The sequence below is a fragment of the Podarcis filfolensis genome (genome assembly GCF_964270895.1).
Source record: "Podarcis filfolensis genome assembly, chromosome: 2".
Taxonomy (NCBI): domain Eukaryota; kingdom Metazoa; phylum Chordata; class Lepidosauria; order Squamata; family Lacertidae; genus Podarcis; species Podarcis filfolensis.
In genome coordinates this window covers 124,013,684-124,034,290 of record NC_139605.1, presented here as the reverse complement: position 1 = coordinate 124,034,290, position 20,607 = coordinate 124,013,684, and the positions used below count along the sequence as shown (strand labels likewise).

Here is a 20,607-nt window from a genome sequence, read left to right as displayed (position 1 = left end):
CACAACAAACATGATCATGTCCTCTCTGAAATCCTGGAGAGCTGCTTTGGTCTGTGTGGCCAATACAGAGCTAGAGAGACCAGTGGTCTAAGTCTAGGGCAACTTCCTTTGTAGCTAGAGCCCATAACACTGAATAGAGCACTTGCATTCTGAAAAGACTGTGGGACATGTAATAGGTCTCCACACCCAGAGACACATGGTGCCTCCCATACAATACCTATCAGCAAGATCTAGGCTAGTAATTTTCCACTTTTCAGAACTGAGACCCACACATGCATCTAGGAACCTCTTTCTTTCTTTCTTTCTTTCTTTCTTTCTTTCCCTCTCACATAGCTTTATGGTGGCAGTGTTGCTGTTGCAACCCACCTTGGTTCAGGCTGTGACCCAGTAGTTGGTCTCCTGACTCACCACCTGAAGACCAGGAATGGCTTTCCTACACAGGAAAAAAAATAGCCACACTTGCAGTACACTGCTTCTCCTGCCCTTGCCGTGAATAGTAAGACTTTCCCTGTATGGAAGAAACTAAAGGGGTGCACTCAAGGACACCACTTAGGTAAAAATTAAACTTCTCTCATGTGACCTCAAGCTATTGGGAATCAGGCCTGCTCCCATATTGCAAAAACAAGCTTCATCTGGAGGCCAGCTGGATACCTCATAAGCAAGCCATAAAGGTGATGACCAATCCTTTTATTACTTTCATTAATGTGTCTCCAGCAGCTTCCTTGGATGGAAGTTGCATTTGATCATGCAAGGCGTGATTCCCAATATCTTTGGGTAGGAATTCCAAAGGTCAAAGGAGCAGTTCAGGACACACACCTGGACTTTCTGCCACCTCTAACTGATTGGATAGCTCCGTGCATTCTGCGGTTGTGACGTGCTTCTTTGCCGAGTGAGCCAAGGAAAGGCAGAAGGCGACGCAAGCTGGAACAAGCTTTTCAGCACCTTAGACAGAGCACCCAATGAAGAGCCCCGAGCTCTGTCCAAGGTACTGAAATGCTTCAGCCTACGAGCATGACATCTCCCTGTGCGTCTTGACCTACCTACCTTCCCCGCCTACCTCCCGGAGGGTCCTTCTGCAGACATCGTTTTCTGCTTGCTGTCGCAGGCATTAAAAAGGGTGAGGTAGGGGGGTGAGTACTCATTCATTTGCAGTGTGCAATGAAGGAAGGGAGTGAGGGCGTCAAAAACAGCGGAGGCGTCACAATGCAGATGTCTGTTCCCTGGACAGCAGCCTGCGTAGGAAGTGCCAGAGCAAAAACAGAGCAAGCTACAGACAGAGCCACCACAGCAGAGGCGAAGAATCTCCCCTTTCAAATAAATAACCGGTTGATGGTCTCCCTCCTCCTCCCCTGCTTGCTCCAGCCTACGCAAGTTCCTTGCCAGAAAATTAAACCCCCTCCTTGGGGAGGCCACCTGCGGGGGAGGAAAACTGAGAGATGACTGCGAAAGAGCAATTTTCACCCACAGGTGACTGGAAGCATAAGCCTGGCATAGTCAGCCAGCCAACCTCCCCTCCCAGCCCCCAACCACCACTAGCAGGGCTGCCAGCTGATCAGAAAACAAGCACTCTGGCTCATTTCCTGCCTTTAACAGCAGACTGTTACATACAGGAATCAGGAGGGGAAGCTTTTCAGGGCATGGAGATAAGAAAGGTGGCCTGTTGGGGTCTGTACCTCAAATAAAATCAGAGCCAGAGGTTGGTGCAAAGAGGTTGGTAACCTTCACTGTCCATCCCCAAACTTTAAACCTTTCCTCTCAAGTCTCCAGCCTTTTAAAACCAGATCACTATGGCTATAAAGCTTTACCTGTTGATTTTCTACCTGTCCCAATTGTTAGGCATAGAAGCTCTGCAAGGAAAGGTTACATGCTACCTTAGCCTTACCTCCTGATCATCCTTCTTTCCCATCCTGCATCTTGCCCATAAGCCCTTAAGGCCACCTCCAGAAATGCTAAATCTAAACCATCTCCTCCCTCCCCCATTACCTGCACCATGCAGTAACCACAAACTCCTATTGAGGAGTGGCAATACTGGACGGCAGCAGAAGCAGTCACAAACACACAGGATTTCAACTATTCCTTGCATAATCTGAGTATTCATATGATTTTTTGCTATTTTAATCTTGAGTATATCAAAACATGAACCTCTGAGCCTTGAGGTGGACCCCCCTGCAGTGGAATCCCACCCTAACTCTAAATGCAGTATCAGACAGCAGGTATGGAATGGGTCAACTCACAGTAGGTTCACCTGGCAATATAGGACCAGGACTGTTACAAGGTGCCCTCAACCATCATGTCACCGGCCAATGTGATCTTAGTATGGACTTCTTTTTCAATCCCCTTAATAGAGTATTCCCAGAGGGAATAGGAAAGGTAAGATGGAAAGTAGGGTGCTGAAGAATATTTGGAGGATGGGTGTGAATGCCTGTGTCCATTCTGGGTGCCACAATTTAAGAAGGATATTGACAAGTTAGAACATGTGTAGAGAAGGGTGACCAAGATGATCAAGGGTCTGGAAATCAAGTATTATGGTGAACGGTTGAGGGAGTTGGGCATGTTTAGTCTGGAAAAGAGGAGTCTGAGAGGAGATATGATGGCTGTCTTCAAGTATCTAAAGGGCTGTCCCATGAAAGATGAAGCAGGCTTATTTTCTCCTCCTCTGGAGGGTAGGACCTGTGGGATGTATTATTACTAGAGCAGTCAAGTACAACATTTTCCTGTTGCCTAGAATGGACACACAGGGCAATGTGGCTCCAGACAGGGAGGACTTCCTGTCATACGTGCTCTGAAGCTTCCTCCCTCTGTGTGTGACCAGGTAAATGGGTGTGACCCTAGCTGACCAGATAAAAGCGCTGGCCACACAACCATCTTTCTCTTGGATTCTTACTCTTACTCTTACTCTTGGACTCTCGCTCTCCTGGCTCTTAGCCAGCACATGGCTCAACCTTCACATAGGATGGAGCCTGCAAGCAGAAAGTCTGACATGTAGCTCATACTTCTTTTCACTGTAACCATAAGATAAAGCCTGCCTTCAGATTACTGCTGTGAACTGAATGTGAGTAAAACTTTATTCTTACTTTTAAAGAAAACTGTTGTGTTATTATTATTTTAAGAGGGCAATAAAGGGGAAACTTAACAGGAATAATCCAGACTGGAGAAGCAAAACTGGATTGCTTAATCAAAGGATTCTAATGAATCATCAACTTGCTTCCAATAAGTTGCAAAGGGAATGTGCTCTGCTGTTTACTCTCTAGTGTGAGTGAGGAGGGATAATATCAAAACAATATATCTTCTCCTACCTTGCTTAATACTACCTTGCTTAAAAAACAGGACCTGAACCATTGGCTTCAAGCTACAAGAAAAGAGATTCTGACTAAATATCAAGAAGAACTTTCTGATCGGGAGAGCCTTTTGACGGTGGAATATGGACTCCCTTGGAACAAGGTGGATTCTCCTTCCCTTCCTTGGAGGTTTTTAATCAGTGGAGATCCCTGCATTGCCGGGGGTTGGACTAGATGACCCTCAGGCACCCCTCCACTCTACAGTTATATGATTCTATGTCTCCTTTATATTTTCTGGATATGTTCACAATATTTGGAAATTAATTAGCATCCTGCTGCCTTGCACTTGCACCACCATACTTTGTTGTGAGACTGGGCCCAACAGGCTACCATTAATATGATACACTTCCCATTGACAGAGCATCAATATGATTCAGCAACCACTCCACATATTTCAATAGTAAATGGAACATGATTTACAACCCATGCTTCAGCTCAATTTAAACTCCCTTCCTGGTACTTAAGGGAGGTGGAGCTCAGAAAGGCTCATTAAGGAGGAAATGATTAATGAGGGCCCATGACACCACAGTGATGCCTGGGTCACATGCATTTCATGCTTGCATCACTCCCCCCCTTCTCACTGCTCTGGCAGTAGCCACACACAAACATCTCCTTCTCCAAATCCCCTGATTTCCAAACCACTGGCTATCAGTACAATACTTGGGCTGGAATCCTGTTTCCTTACTTGGCATGGGTTCCACTGCATGCAGTGAGAGTTACTTCAGAGTAAACATTCCTAGGAAATGTGCCCTTTTGGCCCATTGACTGTTACTCTTTCCCCACATCATTCCCTTTTTATATCCCATTTTAAAGGTCCAATTTTCCTACTCTGGAACAGGAGCCCAGAACTCAATTCCTGACTCTGCCACCAACCTGCCAAGTTGTGTTTAGAATAGTGATGGCGAGCCTCTGGCCCTCCAGGTGTTGTTAGACTCTGAACTCCCACTGGGGCTGAAGGGAGCTGGAGTCCTGCAATAGCTGAAGGGCCACAGGTTCCCCATCTCTAAAGAACACATCCCTGCATCTTTTTCATAAAGTTAAATGTAAGACAAGCTGTGAAGCACTTTGCACTGCTATTGGAATGGCCCCAGAAGCACATACGTTGCTGGCTGCTCGCTATATATTGATTATAGATCATTCATATATATAATGGATGATATAGTTCTAAAAGGAATGATTATCTTACATTAATAGGCCAATTAACAATCATACATTTAAGTATAGATTTGTCATTAATAGCTATTATTTAAACTTAAAGATACCACTTCTGTGCTTTCTTTAGATGCTACTTTCTTTTTGTTATTATTGGTGTTACAATGTGTAAAGGGGAGGAAATTAAGATCAAGAGGGAGAGAAGAAGAGTGTCACCCTTTGGCTTCAATTGTGGGGTTTCTCTGGTTAATTTGCTGTGCCCTCTTCCTACCTCTGGCTCTGCAGGCTGTTTCCAGGCCTCCTCCCACCCTCTTATGCCCCAGCAGCTCCATAAAAGGCTCTCTCATCCTCCCCCCACCTCCAAATGCAATCAATTTCTGTCACCCATGCACAGGTCTGGAAAATTAATAAGGAATGGAAAATGAAGAGTCATCCTGTTTCAAAACGCCAGGAGATAATGTGTGCAGGGAAGGATGTCTGTGTAAAAAAAGATGATGAAAAAATGCCAGTGCACAGCTCTGAGGAAATGGTGGTGGTATGTGCTGTTGTTGCAGCCGCAACAGCAGTGGGATTGCACTCCAGACAGATCTAGCATAAAGAATGCAAAGGTTCATTTAGCTCAGCATCCTGCTCCTCACAGAAGCCAGCCTCTTACTCCTGAGAAGTTTGTAAGCAGAAACAGCCTTGCCATTTGCTTCCCATTTGCTCCCAGCTGGTATTCAGAGGTATCCTGCCTCTGGGGTGGAGTTGGGCTACAATTCCTACCATCTCTGACTATTGGGCTGTGCTGGGTGGGGCTGGTGGGAGCTGGAATGGGAACATCTAAAGGGCCAAAGGTTTCCCACCCCTCACTTAAAGCTTCCATTTAGCAATCATAGCTAATGGCCATTGGCTGAACTTGTCTGACAAAACCTTCCATTTCAGCAAGCCAGTCCAGACGCATGATGGAGTTATCTAATATCTATATTTGTTTTACAAGTGCTATTGATTTTATCGTTGTTTCTAAAGAGTGATGTAGTTTAGGAACTGGCTCCCTCAGTCATGTGTATTTAACTCATAAGCCTTAACCAAACTTTAGCACCTTTTATTTCACTAAAATTCTGGATACAAGCATTTGTGCTACTCTTCATCAGGGTGATACTGTGAATCTGCAGATAGGACAATAGCTAGGGAAGCATCCTATTGACCTGCCTCTGAATATCAGAATGTTTTATGTGTCCCATTTCTCCCTTCCACCCCCACCTCCAAACACAGATGCAAGTTCTGCCTAATTCATCCACTTCTATCTAGACTCTTTTAACATTAACAAAATGAAAGGTTTCTATGATGCTGGATTCAGGTTTATAAGTCACATTACACAAAACCGTTGATGGAGGACATCCACTCTGCACAGCAGGCTGTGCCTTTAGGTAAACTTAATTGGCCTGCAAGCCACGGGAAGCTGCATCATAAGCAAGGCAGCTGGTGTTTCTTAGGTGCCTTTCACAGCATCACAATAGGATGTTGGGGCGCAATACACTGGGAACCTACTTCTTTGGCTGCGTATTCACTAAGACTTTAGAGCACATTGGAAGTACATATCTGGGCACTGTAGTTTCTTGGGGGCTGCTGGCAATCGCAACTCTGTGAAGTGTAAACTGCAGCACCCAGAACCCTTCAAGGGAAAGAATATGCTTCAAAAGAGTATTCAAAGGTATAGTGTGCACACAGCCTTGGTGGATTGTACACCATGTTAGGGTGGAACTACCCATGACACTTGACACACAGCTGCCACTCAGACTGGCATCCCAGAGTCAAGCTTGTCTTTTCTGCCATATTTTGTAGTACCCCTTTTGCTTGAGATTTCCCCATCCTTGCTAGTGAATGACATAAGTGAGGAATATCACATGGTGACCATGTTATAGCATGGGGTAGGTGACCTTTTCCATTATGGGGAACGTTACCTTCTGTAGCACAGGGTGGTGTGTCATTTTCTGCTGTGGACCCATGCCAAGCACAATGTGTCATTCCACTCTGAATTAGCGGCCAATGCTAGGTAGTGTGCTGCCATTTGTATTGACAGCCCATTGGAACACTGGTCAGGGCTGTTTGACTGCTCGGAACTGAAGCATATCCATCAAAGCTGAAGAAACAGAAAACTCAGGTAGAGTAATGCCAGGGAAAGTTATTTTCAGGAAACCATTTATAAACAATTACTAGTAAAAAAATAAAATAAAAAAGAAGCATATGGCAGTGTCTCTTTAGTCCCTTTTCTCAGAGGCAGACTGGGTTCCTCTAGTGTTCTAGCAGTCAAAAAACTTTGACCCCTCCACCCGGCTGGGTATTAAGGCAGGTGTTTTCTTCAGCATGTCTTTGTCCACACGCCATTCCACTTTATTTGAGGTTAGCAAATACTTCTCCAGAGTAAACACAGAGTTTACTCCAGAGTAAACACAGAGTAAACACATTGTTGTCATCCGGAGGGGTACTCTTGTGCTATAGCTCGACAGAACAGGACACACAGAGAGAGGGGAGTGTTTGTGGTATCAAAAGCTACAAGATTTCAGCAGGAAGATATGGGACATGCACTGATTGGAAACAATGGGGTATGTCCACCCTGCACCTTTTGGCGGCACAAACAGTATTGAAAGCGGGATCACACACAGCCACACCAATGCCATCATGAACACACTGCCTCTCACCACCCCTGTTTTTGTTTTCTAAGGAATTAATTGAAGCTGACCTAGGAAATACTTGAGAGGATACAGAGATGGGGGAGCATCTTTTGTTTTGATGCACAGCACTAGCTAAATTTTAATCACAGTGAAACATTTCCCCAGCGCTCTCCAATCAGTGATTTCAGTGTTAAGTAAATACGCAGGGTTGTACATACATGGCCCATTTTTCACCTCTGAATTTCATTCTGAAAGCAGGGCATAAGTAATGGAGTTTGACTATAGAGGTGACCTGCATCAAAAATCACCTTTGGCAGGAATTTTACCTCCTATATCTCACCATTTTTCTAGAAGAAGAAGAAGAAGAAGAAGAAGAAGAAGAAGAAGAAGAAGAAGAATTCTACTCATTGATGGAAAAGATCACTGAATGGGAGATGTTGTGTTTGGAAGGAGTTAGAGGAGAATTGCTACTTTGTTCAATCCAGGAAACAACATACTGGGATTGGATCAAAATGGAGAACTATAAAAAGGCATGACATATACTCGGAGTCCTGCAGTGATTTCATGCTCTTTATTGCAGCTTGTAAAACAGTGATTGAATTGCCCCCCAAACCTCAGGCTTTTATATACATTATTTACACAATGAGTCCCGTCTGATTGACTGATTCTGCTTCCCTCCTGGAGCCTGATTGGTCTTTTCCTGCAGGCCAATCAGTTGTTGCATTCTAGGATCCTACCAGCCTAATAGGCTGATTAACTTCCTCCTGGAGCCTGATTGGTCTTCTCCTGCAAGCCAGTCAGTTGTTGCATTCTAGGACCTGCCTATTATTCTAGGATCCAGGCTTAGTACATAACAAGGCAAAACAGTTTTTTTTTAATGCTCATAGAAAATTTAACTCACTAGTAAATTCCAGAGGGTGATTAAGAGAATTCATGTAAGGATTTACCACCAGGTTTTCACTCTCCCATTAATTTGCACAAATGATCAACAGTCTGGCTACAGCTAATATAAAGCATGGGTGGAGAACCTGTGTCCTCCCCCGATATTGTTGGACTACAACTCCCATCAGCCCCAGCCAGGGGTGATGGAAAGGAGTCCAGCTAAATCCAGAAAGTTCACAGGTTCCCCATCCTTAATATAAATCATTGCAATTGTATATACTGTATATTGAAAGCAGGTAAATACATAATTCCATAAACCATGTTTAAACTCTCCCAAGAAAGAAAACAAAGATCCCCCTGAAAGGAAAGGAAAGGAAAACAACAGGATTTTTCTGATGAGGTTGGAGTTGATCTCTGGGCTAAGCTGGTTGTCCATTTGCAGCTCAGGGAAGAACTATCTGAGTGGCAGAAGCGGAAGCTGTGGCCTTGCTGCTGTTGCACACACTTCCCAATGGCGGCTGATAATGATCCCTGCTTGAGCTTAATTACCTCCCTACTATCATGGAGGGCAAAAATCACTAGAGCTGTGAAGTGAGAAATTTACTAGACTGTGCTGCCTGCTGTGAAAGCAATGACTGTGCAGTCCCATCTATGAGTATTGATGTGGGGAGAAGGGAGGGAAGGACTGGTCTTCAAGACTTATATGGGGGAGAAGTGGTGTGCTAGATTCTCTGCCCCCTATTCTTTTAGCAGGATTCTTTGCCTTTTATAACAGCTGTGAAAGTAACAGAAATCCAGCTGCTGAAACCAACATGTTACAATAGGGAAATGTTCACCTAAAGGCAACGGTGCTCTTGTCGTATATATAAAATTATATAATAGACACACAGAGAGGTTACACAGAAACTGGGAAAATGACAAATTGTTCTTTGAACATCAGCTATTAAAGAGTTTTCTCATAGCCGGTCAGACAATTTGTGCGCCTCTCCCACTATAGGCTATTCTGAGTGGGAAGAGCTTTGTAGTGATTCAGACAAAGACTCTTCCCCAGTACATGCTACAACCAATGAAGACTATGTTCTACTTCCACTGTCGGGGGGGGGTGCCTCTGAATATCAGTTCCTGGAGAGAGAGTTCACTGTGCTCCCTCATTCCTGCTTGTGGTCTTCCCATTTTGGGCATCTGGTTGTCCACTGCGGCAATAGGCTGTTGGACTCAAGGGGCCACTGGCTTGATCCAGCAGTCAGGCTCTTCTTGCCTTCTTATGTGCTTAATCCTTCTTTCCTTTTTTCTTTATTGCTGGAGATGCCTGGGATTGAAACTGATATGATCCCCATGCAAAGAACATGACCTGCCACTGAACTATTGACTCTCTCCTACACTAGGTACCCAGAAAAGATGCCCAAAGGCTGTCAGTGGTTGCCGTCCCTTAACACCTGGAATGAAGAACCTGCTGTTGGATGGCAACTCTCATCAGCCCCAGCTACCAAGCACAATTGTCAGGGATGGTGGGAACTGTAGTCCTCGAGCAGCTACAGAGTCTCCATCTACACTTATCCTGGGAATACATGGAGTTACTTTAAATTAACTGAAGCCATTTGTTCAGTCAGATCAGTTTTCACCCAGGTGGGGGCACAAGAACCAGGAGTAGTCCAGAGACACACCGTCAGACTCCCCATGTCTCTTATTCCAGTGCCAGGATCTGGATGGTGAACTACTTCTGCACAACAAAAATGCACTGAGCAACACTTTGGAAAATTATGTTGCATTTGACAGGTGGCAATTAAGTGCTGCCACCACCACAACAAAGGACTCCCCCCCCCATGAAAGTTTACAATAAGGAATTGGGGAGAGGGAAGTGGCAGGGCAGACTTTTCCCCCTATGGCAAATTTTGTAGATCCAGCACAGCCTTTCAGTAACTTAAATCCTTCCAGGGCCCTGATCTTACTTGCATGTCAAGAGACCCAAGATGTATTAATATACTGAAATAAGCAAACTACCACATCATGTTACTTTGGTTACATTTCACATGGGAGGTTGGAGGATCGTTCAAACTCAAATGCTGAAACCCAGCCAATTTCCAACTCTGCTGTTTCCAGTCTTGCACAAGTACCTATTAGATTCCATCTCCACATTTGTTCCCTCTTGGCACCAAAAGAGGTTTCTCCTGCCATTGTTGTAAAAATCCAGTGACCTGATGCAACCTGTGCTTCATCTCTCAGTCATGGGTCAACGCTTGTTCAGCAAGTCTGAATTCTCCAGTTTGCTGAACAGCACTTGGTCTGTGGCAATGAGCTGGACCCTTTCCACAGCAAAAGCTGGTGCCTCCTATTACAATGGCAGCCATATATTGCAAATGGTGGCATAAAAGTTGCTCCTTCCTGTGTTGCTGGGGCACTGTAGAAAGCCCCAGCCCATATGCCAGGAATGTAATGGCAGCACCACACAAGTTCTCTTAGGATCAGTGTTGGATCAGTATTGGATCAGTTCTGGCAGCACCACACAAGTTCTCTTAGGATCAGTGTTGGCATGGTTTATGGCTCTAACCATGGAGGGTCATTTTTGGCCATCTGGCCTGAGATTCCCCACCACCGGCATTAAGTCATGTATAGCTGAGTAATAAAAACATGCCCTGAAGCTGAATCCTGCTTAGCTTGAATTTCCTGCTCATGGTTCTTTACCACCACAGCCTTTGACAAAATGGTCTGTTGCCAAAATATCAAAGCTGAAACTGGAACAAAACAGTCCGATCAAACAATAGCAATGCACAGAATTTACATTATTTATTCCAAGCATAGATGGTTTAAAGTGGGGAGGACTGAAGCTCCAAAAAAAGGAGTGCTCTGTAGCAAAAGCCTTCTGTATTCTTTCCCTAACCAGGGAGGGGGAAGTTGTGGCCCTTCAGATGTTGTTGGACTCCAACTCCCATCAGCCACAGCCAGCATGATGAGCAAGGGGCAGGGATGACGGCCATTGTTGCCACAGTTATTCCGTCCTTGCCTTAAACCTTCAGTTTAAAGTGGAAGGATGGGGACACTACAAAATGGCATCTTAGAGCACAAGTTCATGAAAATGCCAGCAGCACAAGTACAGAACATCCAGCAGAACAGGATGGAAGGTACATTTAAATAAGTGCCGAGCCAAGAGGTACCAAAGACTCTGGCACCATCTCAGACTCTGCTCTTGCTCATAAGCAGATAATGGGATTAGTGGAGATTATCCCCTTGTTCCCCCACTGGCTTCTCAAGAGTTGGGGATATAAATGTGACATGATGATGCATCCAACTCGCTTCCACTTAATACTTCATAATCCAAATGTGGCAATTTCCCCCCTTGTCCTTAAGGACTGGGAAAAAGGAGAGAGAGAAAGAGAGAGAGAGAGAGAGAGAGAGAGAGAGAGAGAGAGAGAGAGAGAGAGAGAGATGGAGAAAAGAGCTGATTTATTGTCAACCATATGAGGCTATTAAAAATAAGACATCATTTCAATTTTGGAGTGAAATATATCTAGCTTCCACTTTTTGTGTCTGCCAGAGGCTGTGTTGTTTTAACTGCTGTGTGGCAGGCAGAAATTTCACCTCCAGCAAGGACTATGACATGTAAGGGAAAACCACACTTGCTGAATCTTTGCATGCCATACAACTGTTTAAAGGCACCATATATAGCAAGAGTTAAACTTTAAAATCCTTCCACGCTTACTTAGCACTATCTGAGTGTCCAATCCCTCTCCCTCCTACTAGTGCCTCCCCAGATGTTGTTGCACTTCAACTCCCATCAGCCCCAGTCAGCAAGATCAATCAGTCATCAGTATTTATAGGGGCTGTAGCCATGGGCATAGCTGGGGGAGGGGCGGGCAAGGGGAGGCACCTGCCCCGCACATCAAGTAAATAAATGAAAATACTTAACCAACTGACCAATTGTGTCACAGATACCGGTAACTCCGTTCTGCCTCCCAGCATAAAGCCTGCCACCCTGAAATAAATCCTGGCTATGCCCATGGTTGTAGCAACATCTGGAGGGCCACAATTTTTCCGCTCTCACTCTAACATCTATCTATCAATCATCTATCTATCTATCTTTCTATCTATCTATCTATCTATCTATCTATCTATCTTTGTAGCAACATCTGGAGGGCCACATTTTTTCTGCTCTCACTCTATCTATCTATCTATCTATCTATCTATCTATCTATCTATCTATCTATCTATATCTATCTATCTATCTATCTCTCAAGCACCCAGAGAGCCGCTATGACAGTGAGCATCCCCTAATTTAGTGGTGTCCGAACTTTTTTCAAAGAGGGCCAGATTTGATGAAGTGAAGGGCCGTGAGGGCCAACCAAAGTTGTTAATCTTTTTTTAGGATTGAAATATAAACTGCCACAAGGGCCGGATTAAACCGGCTGGCAGGCCTGCCGTAGTTAGAAGCGTCATCTTCCTTCCTTACCTTACCTTCCTTACTGTTGAAATTTAAGTTATATTTTCTTGGAGCAAGGACCTGCCTTTTCTTGTTTTGCTTATATAGCTCTGCAAAAGAGCCTTGATAGGATGATGGTGATGATGACTGCAACAACAGCCATGGCACATCCAGATGTCTCTCATTTCAGAAATGGGGTTTGCTGTTTCAACATATTTGACCTCACAGTCCAGACATGAGGATGCTTCCGCCTCTTCCTGCCCTGCCTTGTTGATGCCCTGGTGATCCACCTTATTGCTGTATTGATCTATGCAATAGCCTTATTTGGCCATATTTGCTTATTGATGGGTGCACGTGGGCCTTCCATGGTCCAATAAGCCCTTTTCAGGAGGAAAATTGGCTGTTTCCCTAATGAAAATGTTGACTCTGTTAAGAATACTGTTGTTTGCCAAAACTGGGCGATCTTGGAAGATTCTTCATACCTGCTTTATCTTACAAGACACTCTCTTTGGGTGGGCCTTCTACGCAGATCCTTAGATCTGCTTTCCAGCTAATGGCTAACATTTACAGATGTTTGTAATGGATAACGGCAATCATAAAGCTGACTCCTGTGTTCCTCACAATGCAATCTCCTATAAATAAATACTTTGGCTGAGACTCTCAGTTTGCTAATGCCACCACTAAAGTTGCAAGATTAAATTAGCACTAACAAAGCTAGGAAGGCCGAGTTAGCCGATTACAGCTTTGCACAGAAATCTGACAGCCCTTGTGTAACTTTAGCATTTGATCACCTTTTAGGCCCACTGATTACACCCCCCTGTAGAGCTAGAGGGAGGCAGTCCCTGGCCCATTATGTCACCAGCCATGGGAGCCAATGAGGAAGAACATTATGAAATGAGAGGGACCAACCTAGCTTCATCTATCGGCCAGAGATGGAGCAGCTGCTCCAATGTGTGCTTCGCTCTTCCCACCCCTCCCACACCTTTATATTATGTATGTTAGATTGTTAGCCTCCAGACACATCTGTTGCTCCAGATGTCTTGTAAAGGTAGATATTTTTTACCCAGAACTAGTTGGTATTTGTGTTTTCATATGATTTTATAATACAGTTTTAGTGGTTTTGTTTTATTTTAATTGTAGTTTTTTCTGCTTTAATGTTGTACACTAGAGATACAGTATTTTGAAAATAGTAAGTGGTGTATAAATGCTTTTAAGTAAATAAACTCCCCCTTTTTGGGTGTGGGGAGTGCAACATAGGGCACAAGTCCCCAAAGCTTATTTCTGGCAATGCTTGTATTTGTATTTCAACGGAATTGGTGTTAGCCTTTACAGAGGAACTTTATTTTGCTTCTGCTTTGGAAGATATGACCAGAAAACTCCATATTTACAGTTTTTGTTTTTTTTAAACAGGAAAACCTGATTCTGTGTACCATATGCAAACATGTCTGGTTTTTGTTTTTTTAAAATGTTTGCATAATTTATTTTGATTCTACTTGTTGGAAACCTGACAGGATCTGCTAAGTAATATTGCAAGGGTTTTTCTTGAATAGGATTTACTTGTGAGTAAATGCATCTGAAGGATCTTTCCCATGAGGAAGGGCCCTTTTGCATAATACAGTGGTACCTCGGGTTACAGATGCTTCAGGTTACACATGCCGCTAACCCAGAAATAGTACCTCCGGTTAAGAACTTTGCTTCAGGATGAGAACAGAAATTGTATGGTGGCGGTGCGGCGGCAGCGGGAAGCCCCATTTGCTAAAGTGGTGCTTCAGGTTAAGAACAGTTTCAGGTTAAGAATGGACTTCCAGAACGAATTCTTAACCCGAGGTACCACTGTATGGCACTGTGCGAATAGGTGGGTGGAAGCAGCAATTGAATCCAACTTCCATCTGATTGTGGACAAGCAAAGCCTCAGCATCACTAAAACGGCTCTAGTGTGGAAGCAATCTTAGCTCTGCATGGCATGGAAGAACTTTGAAATCTCTCAGGATAAACAGGGGTCTCCTTGGAAAAAACTGTTTCTTTTTTTTAAAAAAAAAGTCAAGGACAAAGCATGATCAGATTCATCAGTTATAGTAAAAGCTTGGCTCTTGGGAAGAGGCCAGGTGAACTAAGTACTGGCCGATAAAGCTTCTTCTATATCAGGACCACCCTTCTCTTAGTGGTTTTGTTCTTAAATCAGTCAAAGTTGGCTATGGAGAAAGGGGACGTTCAAAGGCATCTGCTGTCCGGCACCAGTTATGGCCCAGAGATGGTGTGTGGTCTGTGGTCCATGAAGCCTATTCTCTCTGGATTTAACGCAGGAAGCATCAGATACTGCTGTGGGCAGAACCCATGAGTGTGCTAAGAGCAGAGGGACTGCAGATATTTACCGTATTTTTCACTCTATAACACACACCCAACCATAACACGCACGTAGTTTTTAGAGGAGGAAAATCCGTAGGCATGCCACCTGTAGGCATTCACTCCATAACACGCACAGACATTTCCCCTTACTTTCTAGGAGGAAAAAAGTGAGTGTTATGGTGCAAAAAATACAGTATTTTGTAAAGTTAGAGCTACAAACCTAGGGGTTACTATTTGTAAAAAATTATATATTGCTATTCATGAAGAGCACCACAGGAGTTTACAACAGTTATACATGAAACCATACAATAAAAACACATTTTAAAAGTTAAAACAGTAAATCAGCTATTATGGAAATGTGTATTCTTAATTGCCTGCCTAAGGCTGACAAAATAGTAAAGTTTTAAGCAGGCTTCAAACAGAAGTTGCCTGCTGAATTTATTTATTTGTAGACCGCTCTTCATCCGAAGATCACAGGCAGTTCACAACATAAAAATACAAAACACAAAATACATAATAAAAACAAAAACAAACCAATAACGCCCCCCCCATCCCACAAACACATTATAAAGGACATAGAATGTTAATCAGCCAAAGATCTGGTTAAAGAGAAACATTTTAGCTGGTGCTTAAAGATATGCAAGGAAGGCAAGGTTTTAAAACCAAGTTTATATATGTCTATAGTTTTAATTCTGTCAGTGTTCAATTGTATTTTAATGGTTGACTTTTTCATGCTTTTAGTGTCAGGTAGGTAGCCATGTTTTTAGTGGTTCTTATTCTTCTCTGTAAGTCAACTTGAGTCCCATCAGGTTAAAAGGCAGGGTATAAATATACCAACAATAATTCCCAAAACCTCCAAAAAATTATTTAAGATTCTCTGGACAATTCCAAGCTACACTAGGCCACCAACAAGAAAGGGGGCGGGATTAGATTTCATCTTGCCAGATAGGAAGATATTTTTGCATGTCTTTTTCACCCCAAGGTAAACTTTTCATCACCGCACCTCCAGGCGGGGCTGGAAAAGGCACCTGCCCCCAACCCTGGGAAGCCACTACGGGTTGGAGTTAACAATACTAAGCTAGATGGAGCGATGCTCTGTTCCAGAGCGATGCATCCTCGACTGACCTTGCTTTCCCATTAATCAGCATTCATCGTTAATGAGCAGCTAAGGCAATGAGGCAGCATTTAGCTCGCCGCCGCGCCTCCTCCTCCTCCTGCACTTAACCCTTCCAGATTTCAAACCCTTTCCCGCAAATCTTAAGAGGAGCGCGAGAGAAGCAGCGTGAAGCTGGGAGGGAGACTTTCAAGACTCGGCAGCCGTTTCCCCCTCTTTAGTATCCGAATAGCCTTCTCCAAATCGAGCCTGACACTGCGAATCCCAGAGTGCAGGTCTATTCTTAGCTTCGAAAACAGCCATAAAAATCAATACAGCACAAACTGCTCCCTAATGGAGAACAATCAAATCATTGAACTGAGGCCCAGCCAGGGAAAGAGACGGGATGATAGAGATGCATTTGAGAGGGAGAGAGACTGAAGGAAGCCAGAGCTGCTCTGCAGAGGGAAATCAGGCAGAGGACATCCAGGGGAGGGGGCGCCAGGCAGGCTGCAACGAGAAGAGGTTGCAGGGAAGAATTTGCAACTGGGGGGGCGGGGGAGGAGAGGACGATTTCAAGAGGAGAGCGCACCCACCAATCCTTGACGTCTCCCCACTGCATTATGACTGCATTATCCGCCCAGCTCCCAACACCACTCAAAACTCCATCTAAACCAGGAGTTCACCAAGGCCTCACTGAGCACACGAGGTCGTAAATACAAATGTCCGATGGAAGTGGCATGGAGGGGGTGGGGGCAGCCAGTCAGGGAAGGTGAAATTGGGCCTCCAAGAAATGTTGGAACCTGAGAAGAGGGTAGATGAGCTAGAGACAGCACAACTGGATCCAGAGGAGGTATCAAGCAGGCTGACAAAGAAACGTCCCCTGCCATGATATTGGGTACCTCTAGTCAGACCTCTCCTCTTGTGGAGACACCTCCACAGCACCTAATGAATGAGCCTCTTCCTTCTGGTGAGGCAGCTGAGAGTCCAATCAGATGCTGAGCTGGCACCAACTCCAGTCTCCATGGGCACAGAGATGTTGGCCCAACGGACTCAAAGGGGTGCTTGTTTGCTTGCCCAGTCCAGGGACTCGGGCCACTTACCTTGCTAAGAGTTGTCGCTTGCTGGATCAGCATCTTCACTTGTGCTCAGCCCTGCTTCTTAACTTTTATTATATATGTACTCAAATGTCAGGAGGGAGGTTCAAGAATATTTCTAAATGGCATGTGTAAAAATGGCCAAGACATCCTTGACATCTAGAATGGAGTCTGTTTGATACACACACAGAGGAACATTCCAATATGTGAACCCTGAAGTCTGAAGTGGTATGAACCACAAACCTAAACCGAGATGGAACATGTCAATTCCAAAGATGCCCTCATTCATTTCAGGGGAAATGGATAACGTCAGAGAGCAATCCTTATTAGTTTCACTAATGCATAGCACTCGTTTTGTTTTGTTTTTACCCCCCCCCCGAATCCTACAAAAATTACTTTGTGTCTGCTTTCCAACACAACGTGCCCTTTTAAAGCCAGAAATGTGAAGCTGACTAAAGTCTTCCCCTCCTATCAATTCCATAGGCGACCATAGTGTTGCAAGTTTCTGAGAGGTGTGAGATTCCAGGGGTTCCAGGTGCTTACCCAGAGTTTGTCCTACTTTAGGAATGAGGCACAGCAGAGACTGTGGCGTCTTTAGGATATATGGTTTCTTTATATATACAACTTGAGCCTACGATGGAGAGGTTCACAGCAGTAACACCCCAAGAGGGCATTGCTTCCCCCATAGCCACAGCCATGGATTGCAACAGAAATCAAGTACCACTTTGTCCTTTTGGCTTCCCATCCTGCTGCCTTGCTTCCAGCTTCTAGGTGGCACTGTGGTCTAAACCACCAAGCCTCTTGGGCTTGCTGATCGGAAGGTCAGCAGTTCGAATCCCCGCGATGGGGTGAGCTCCCGTTGCTCTGTCCCAGCTCCTGCCAACCTAGCAGTTCAAAAGCATGCCAGTGAAAGTAGATAAATAGGTACCACTGCGGTGGGAAGGTAAATGGCATTTCCGTGTGCTCTGGCACTCGTCACAGTCCTCCGTGCACCAGTAGCAGTTAAGTTATGCTGGCCATATGACCCAGAAAACTGTCTGTGGATAAATGCCAGTTCCCTCGCCCTGAAAGCGAGATGAGTACCGCAACTCCATAGTCGCCTTTGACTGGACTTAACTGTTCTTTACCTTTACCTTTTACCTTACAACACTGAACTCTTACCTCTGGCCTTTGTCTTTCTAACTATCAGCCAGTTGAGGGAGTGTCACCCACCCATTGGCCTCTGGCACAGAGCCACTTCTTTTGTTTCCTTAATGGCCCACTATCACCCCAGCAGAAACCTAGCCTGGCTATTCCAGGAATTAGAAGGGGGTCCCAGGCATGCAGCCTGCCCCTACCCAACTAATGTCATTAGTAAGACACTGGTGAAATTAAGAAGGTCTTCTCTTCACCAGGAGTGGAAAAATCTGTAGATTTCAATTCTCCTTCTTCCTCTCCTGATATCATGTTTAATTAGTTTTAAACTTCAATCAAACACTTTACAAGGCCTCTAAATCAGTTTGGGGCCTAGATCCATGTTGGGTCATCCCTGGAACATCCCAAGTCAGTTAGGGGCTGCTCTGAAACACTGGATTGGGCCCTGAATTGAAGGGTGGGCATGCACAGTGCTAGCTTATACCACTACCAGCTGATACCAGTTCCCCAACAATGTTTGGGACGGGTCTGTGATAGGAATTTTGAGGTCTTAGATATATGGTAAGGTTCATAAGTGTACCAACCAAGCACGTACATACATCAGCACAGGAAGACCAACCTGAAACCATTCTGATTCCCAAACTGACCAAATGTTTTCCCTGCAAGGGGGGGGGTTGTCAGGGAGCCTTCCCATTGTCTCAGGAATTGAATAATCAGCATTTTAATGGGTGACAGAATATCAGGAAAGACAATCAGGAAAGGCAATCAGATAACCTGGCAAACAGGAAAAACAACATTCCAATTTCTGTTTTAGACCGCCTTTTCTGTGATGTAGGTATGATGTTTCTGCGGGTGGTCTGGATCTACAGGGTGGCAATTTCAAAAGTCTATATAAGGCTTTGCGTGCCATTGTTCTGGGTTCCTCCTTCCTCCTGTGTGTGGTGAGTGAGGACCCTGTTAATTTCTATCACAGGTCCTAATGTATAATTTTCATTTCTAGGCAGCTGAACTACAGGGCTCAGCTGTATGATAGTTCTATGTGATTTCTCATATGCTACTGAGCCAGAGGAGCCCAAGTTCAAGCACATGGACATTTTCTTAAAATGTGAGGCTGCAGTCCTGTTCTCAACTGTAGAAGGGCTTCCCTCTCTGAGTAAATAGCTTGGGGTAGAATGGCAGGGGCATGTTGACACAGGGCTTCTTTTTCTGGTCCTGCATTTTAAACAAGAAAATACTCCACAGATTCATTGCATGAAGTAAGAAGGTGTGGACGTGTAAATATATCAAACCTGGGGGTTCCCCTCCAGCAATTGCCAGATCAAACTAATATGGAGGTGAGGATGCTTTGCTGGCTCTCACCTTCACAAATTGTTGCCTTGTCAGTTATGCCTTGTTGTTTTCACTTCTGAACAAGGACATCAATTTGCTCTCTGTTATTTCTCCTGGTTTATTACTGACAAACAGGGAGGAGGAAAAGTGGTAACAGCAGGTGAGGGGTCTGTTTCATCTGGGTTTTGTTTTTTGACAGGTTGAAGTCTCAGAGTTCTCAGACATATTTCATTAAGGAGATAAGTTACAGATCCATCTCTCTGCCAAATTATATTTTTTTAGTTTATTAAATTATCCAGCACTCTTTAACTTGATATATCCTCAGCCACAGACCTCCACATGTTCATAAGCAAAAGTTACATCATGCAAATATGCCCCTCCCCAGACAGCCTTGTGAGGGCAGTAGCTGGCAAAAGTGCATCTCACTTAATAAATCCTGGGAGAAGTTATTAAAGGAAGTGGAGCATTGTCCTGTCATTGCCATCCATCCATATGAATGAATAAGACATTTTGTAAGTGGAGGGGTAATTGAACTTGGAAGCCTGGAACAAGCAATGGAGAACCCAACAGCTTCATCCATGGGCTGCTTATGGGCTTTGTTCTAGGAAGCAACACAGTGGGAAAGTCCAAGATAGTACAGAGACGTCTGGAGGAAAGCATGAACCAATAAATGAGATACCAGGAATAATGTATTATTTTTAAAAAATAGATATTTCATTCTGTCTGGCATCTGTCAGGCTTCAAGGCTTAAAAAGAAGAAGCAGATATGGTGAAAATTCTAAGAATCAAAGAAAAGTGACAGAGACGATAAAATATTTAGAAAGCTGGAGTTATGAAGAAAGCTGGAGGAAAGGGAATCTCAAGAACTTAAGAGATGGGTGGTGATGATGGGCGGCTAACTGTGCAATCTTAGAAATGTTGATCAAAAAGTAAGTTTCATTTAGCTCTGTGGGACTCAGTGGAGAGTAGTCCATTAAGACAAGGGGGCACTGCCCCACCAAGGTTGCATTGCCTCCAGCCAGCCCCCACCATACTTATTACCAGCTTAGAGGGTGTCCCTGTCCATCAGCTTCCTCCTTCTCAGCCAGGAGGAAGATGAGACAAAACCAGAATTAATTGCCTCTCTCACTGACTCTTGCTCTGCCAGCCACTTGCTTTGGTGCCACCT

The 20,607-nt window shown here is 44.4% G+C and overlaps 1 protein-coding gene and 1 long non-coding RNA gene across 5 annotated transcripts in view; one reads left to right on the top strand and one right to left on the bottom strand.

The window, feature by feature from the left end:
* The window catches only part of LOC310756133 (microtubule-associated protein 1 light chain 3 gamma-like), a 123,744-nt gene that overhangs the window by 84,372 nt on the left and 18,765 nt on the right, over positions 1–20,607 (bottom strand). The window lies entirely within an intron of this gene.
* On the top strand, positions 1,144–10,549 carry LOC310756166. Of its 3 annotated transcripts, XR_014544742.1 has the most exons (4): positions 1,144–1,467; positions 2,953–3,052; positions 3,328–3,441; positions 7,526–7,686. It is a non-coding gene; the product is annotated as an uncharacterized lncRNA (long non-coding RNA). The 3 variants fall into 3 exon arrangements; XR_014544740.1 differs by lacking the exons at positions 2,953–3,052; positions 7,526–7,686 and adding an exon at positions 9,412–10,549; XR_014544741.1 differs by lacking the exon at positions 2,953–3,052.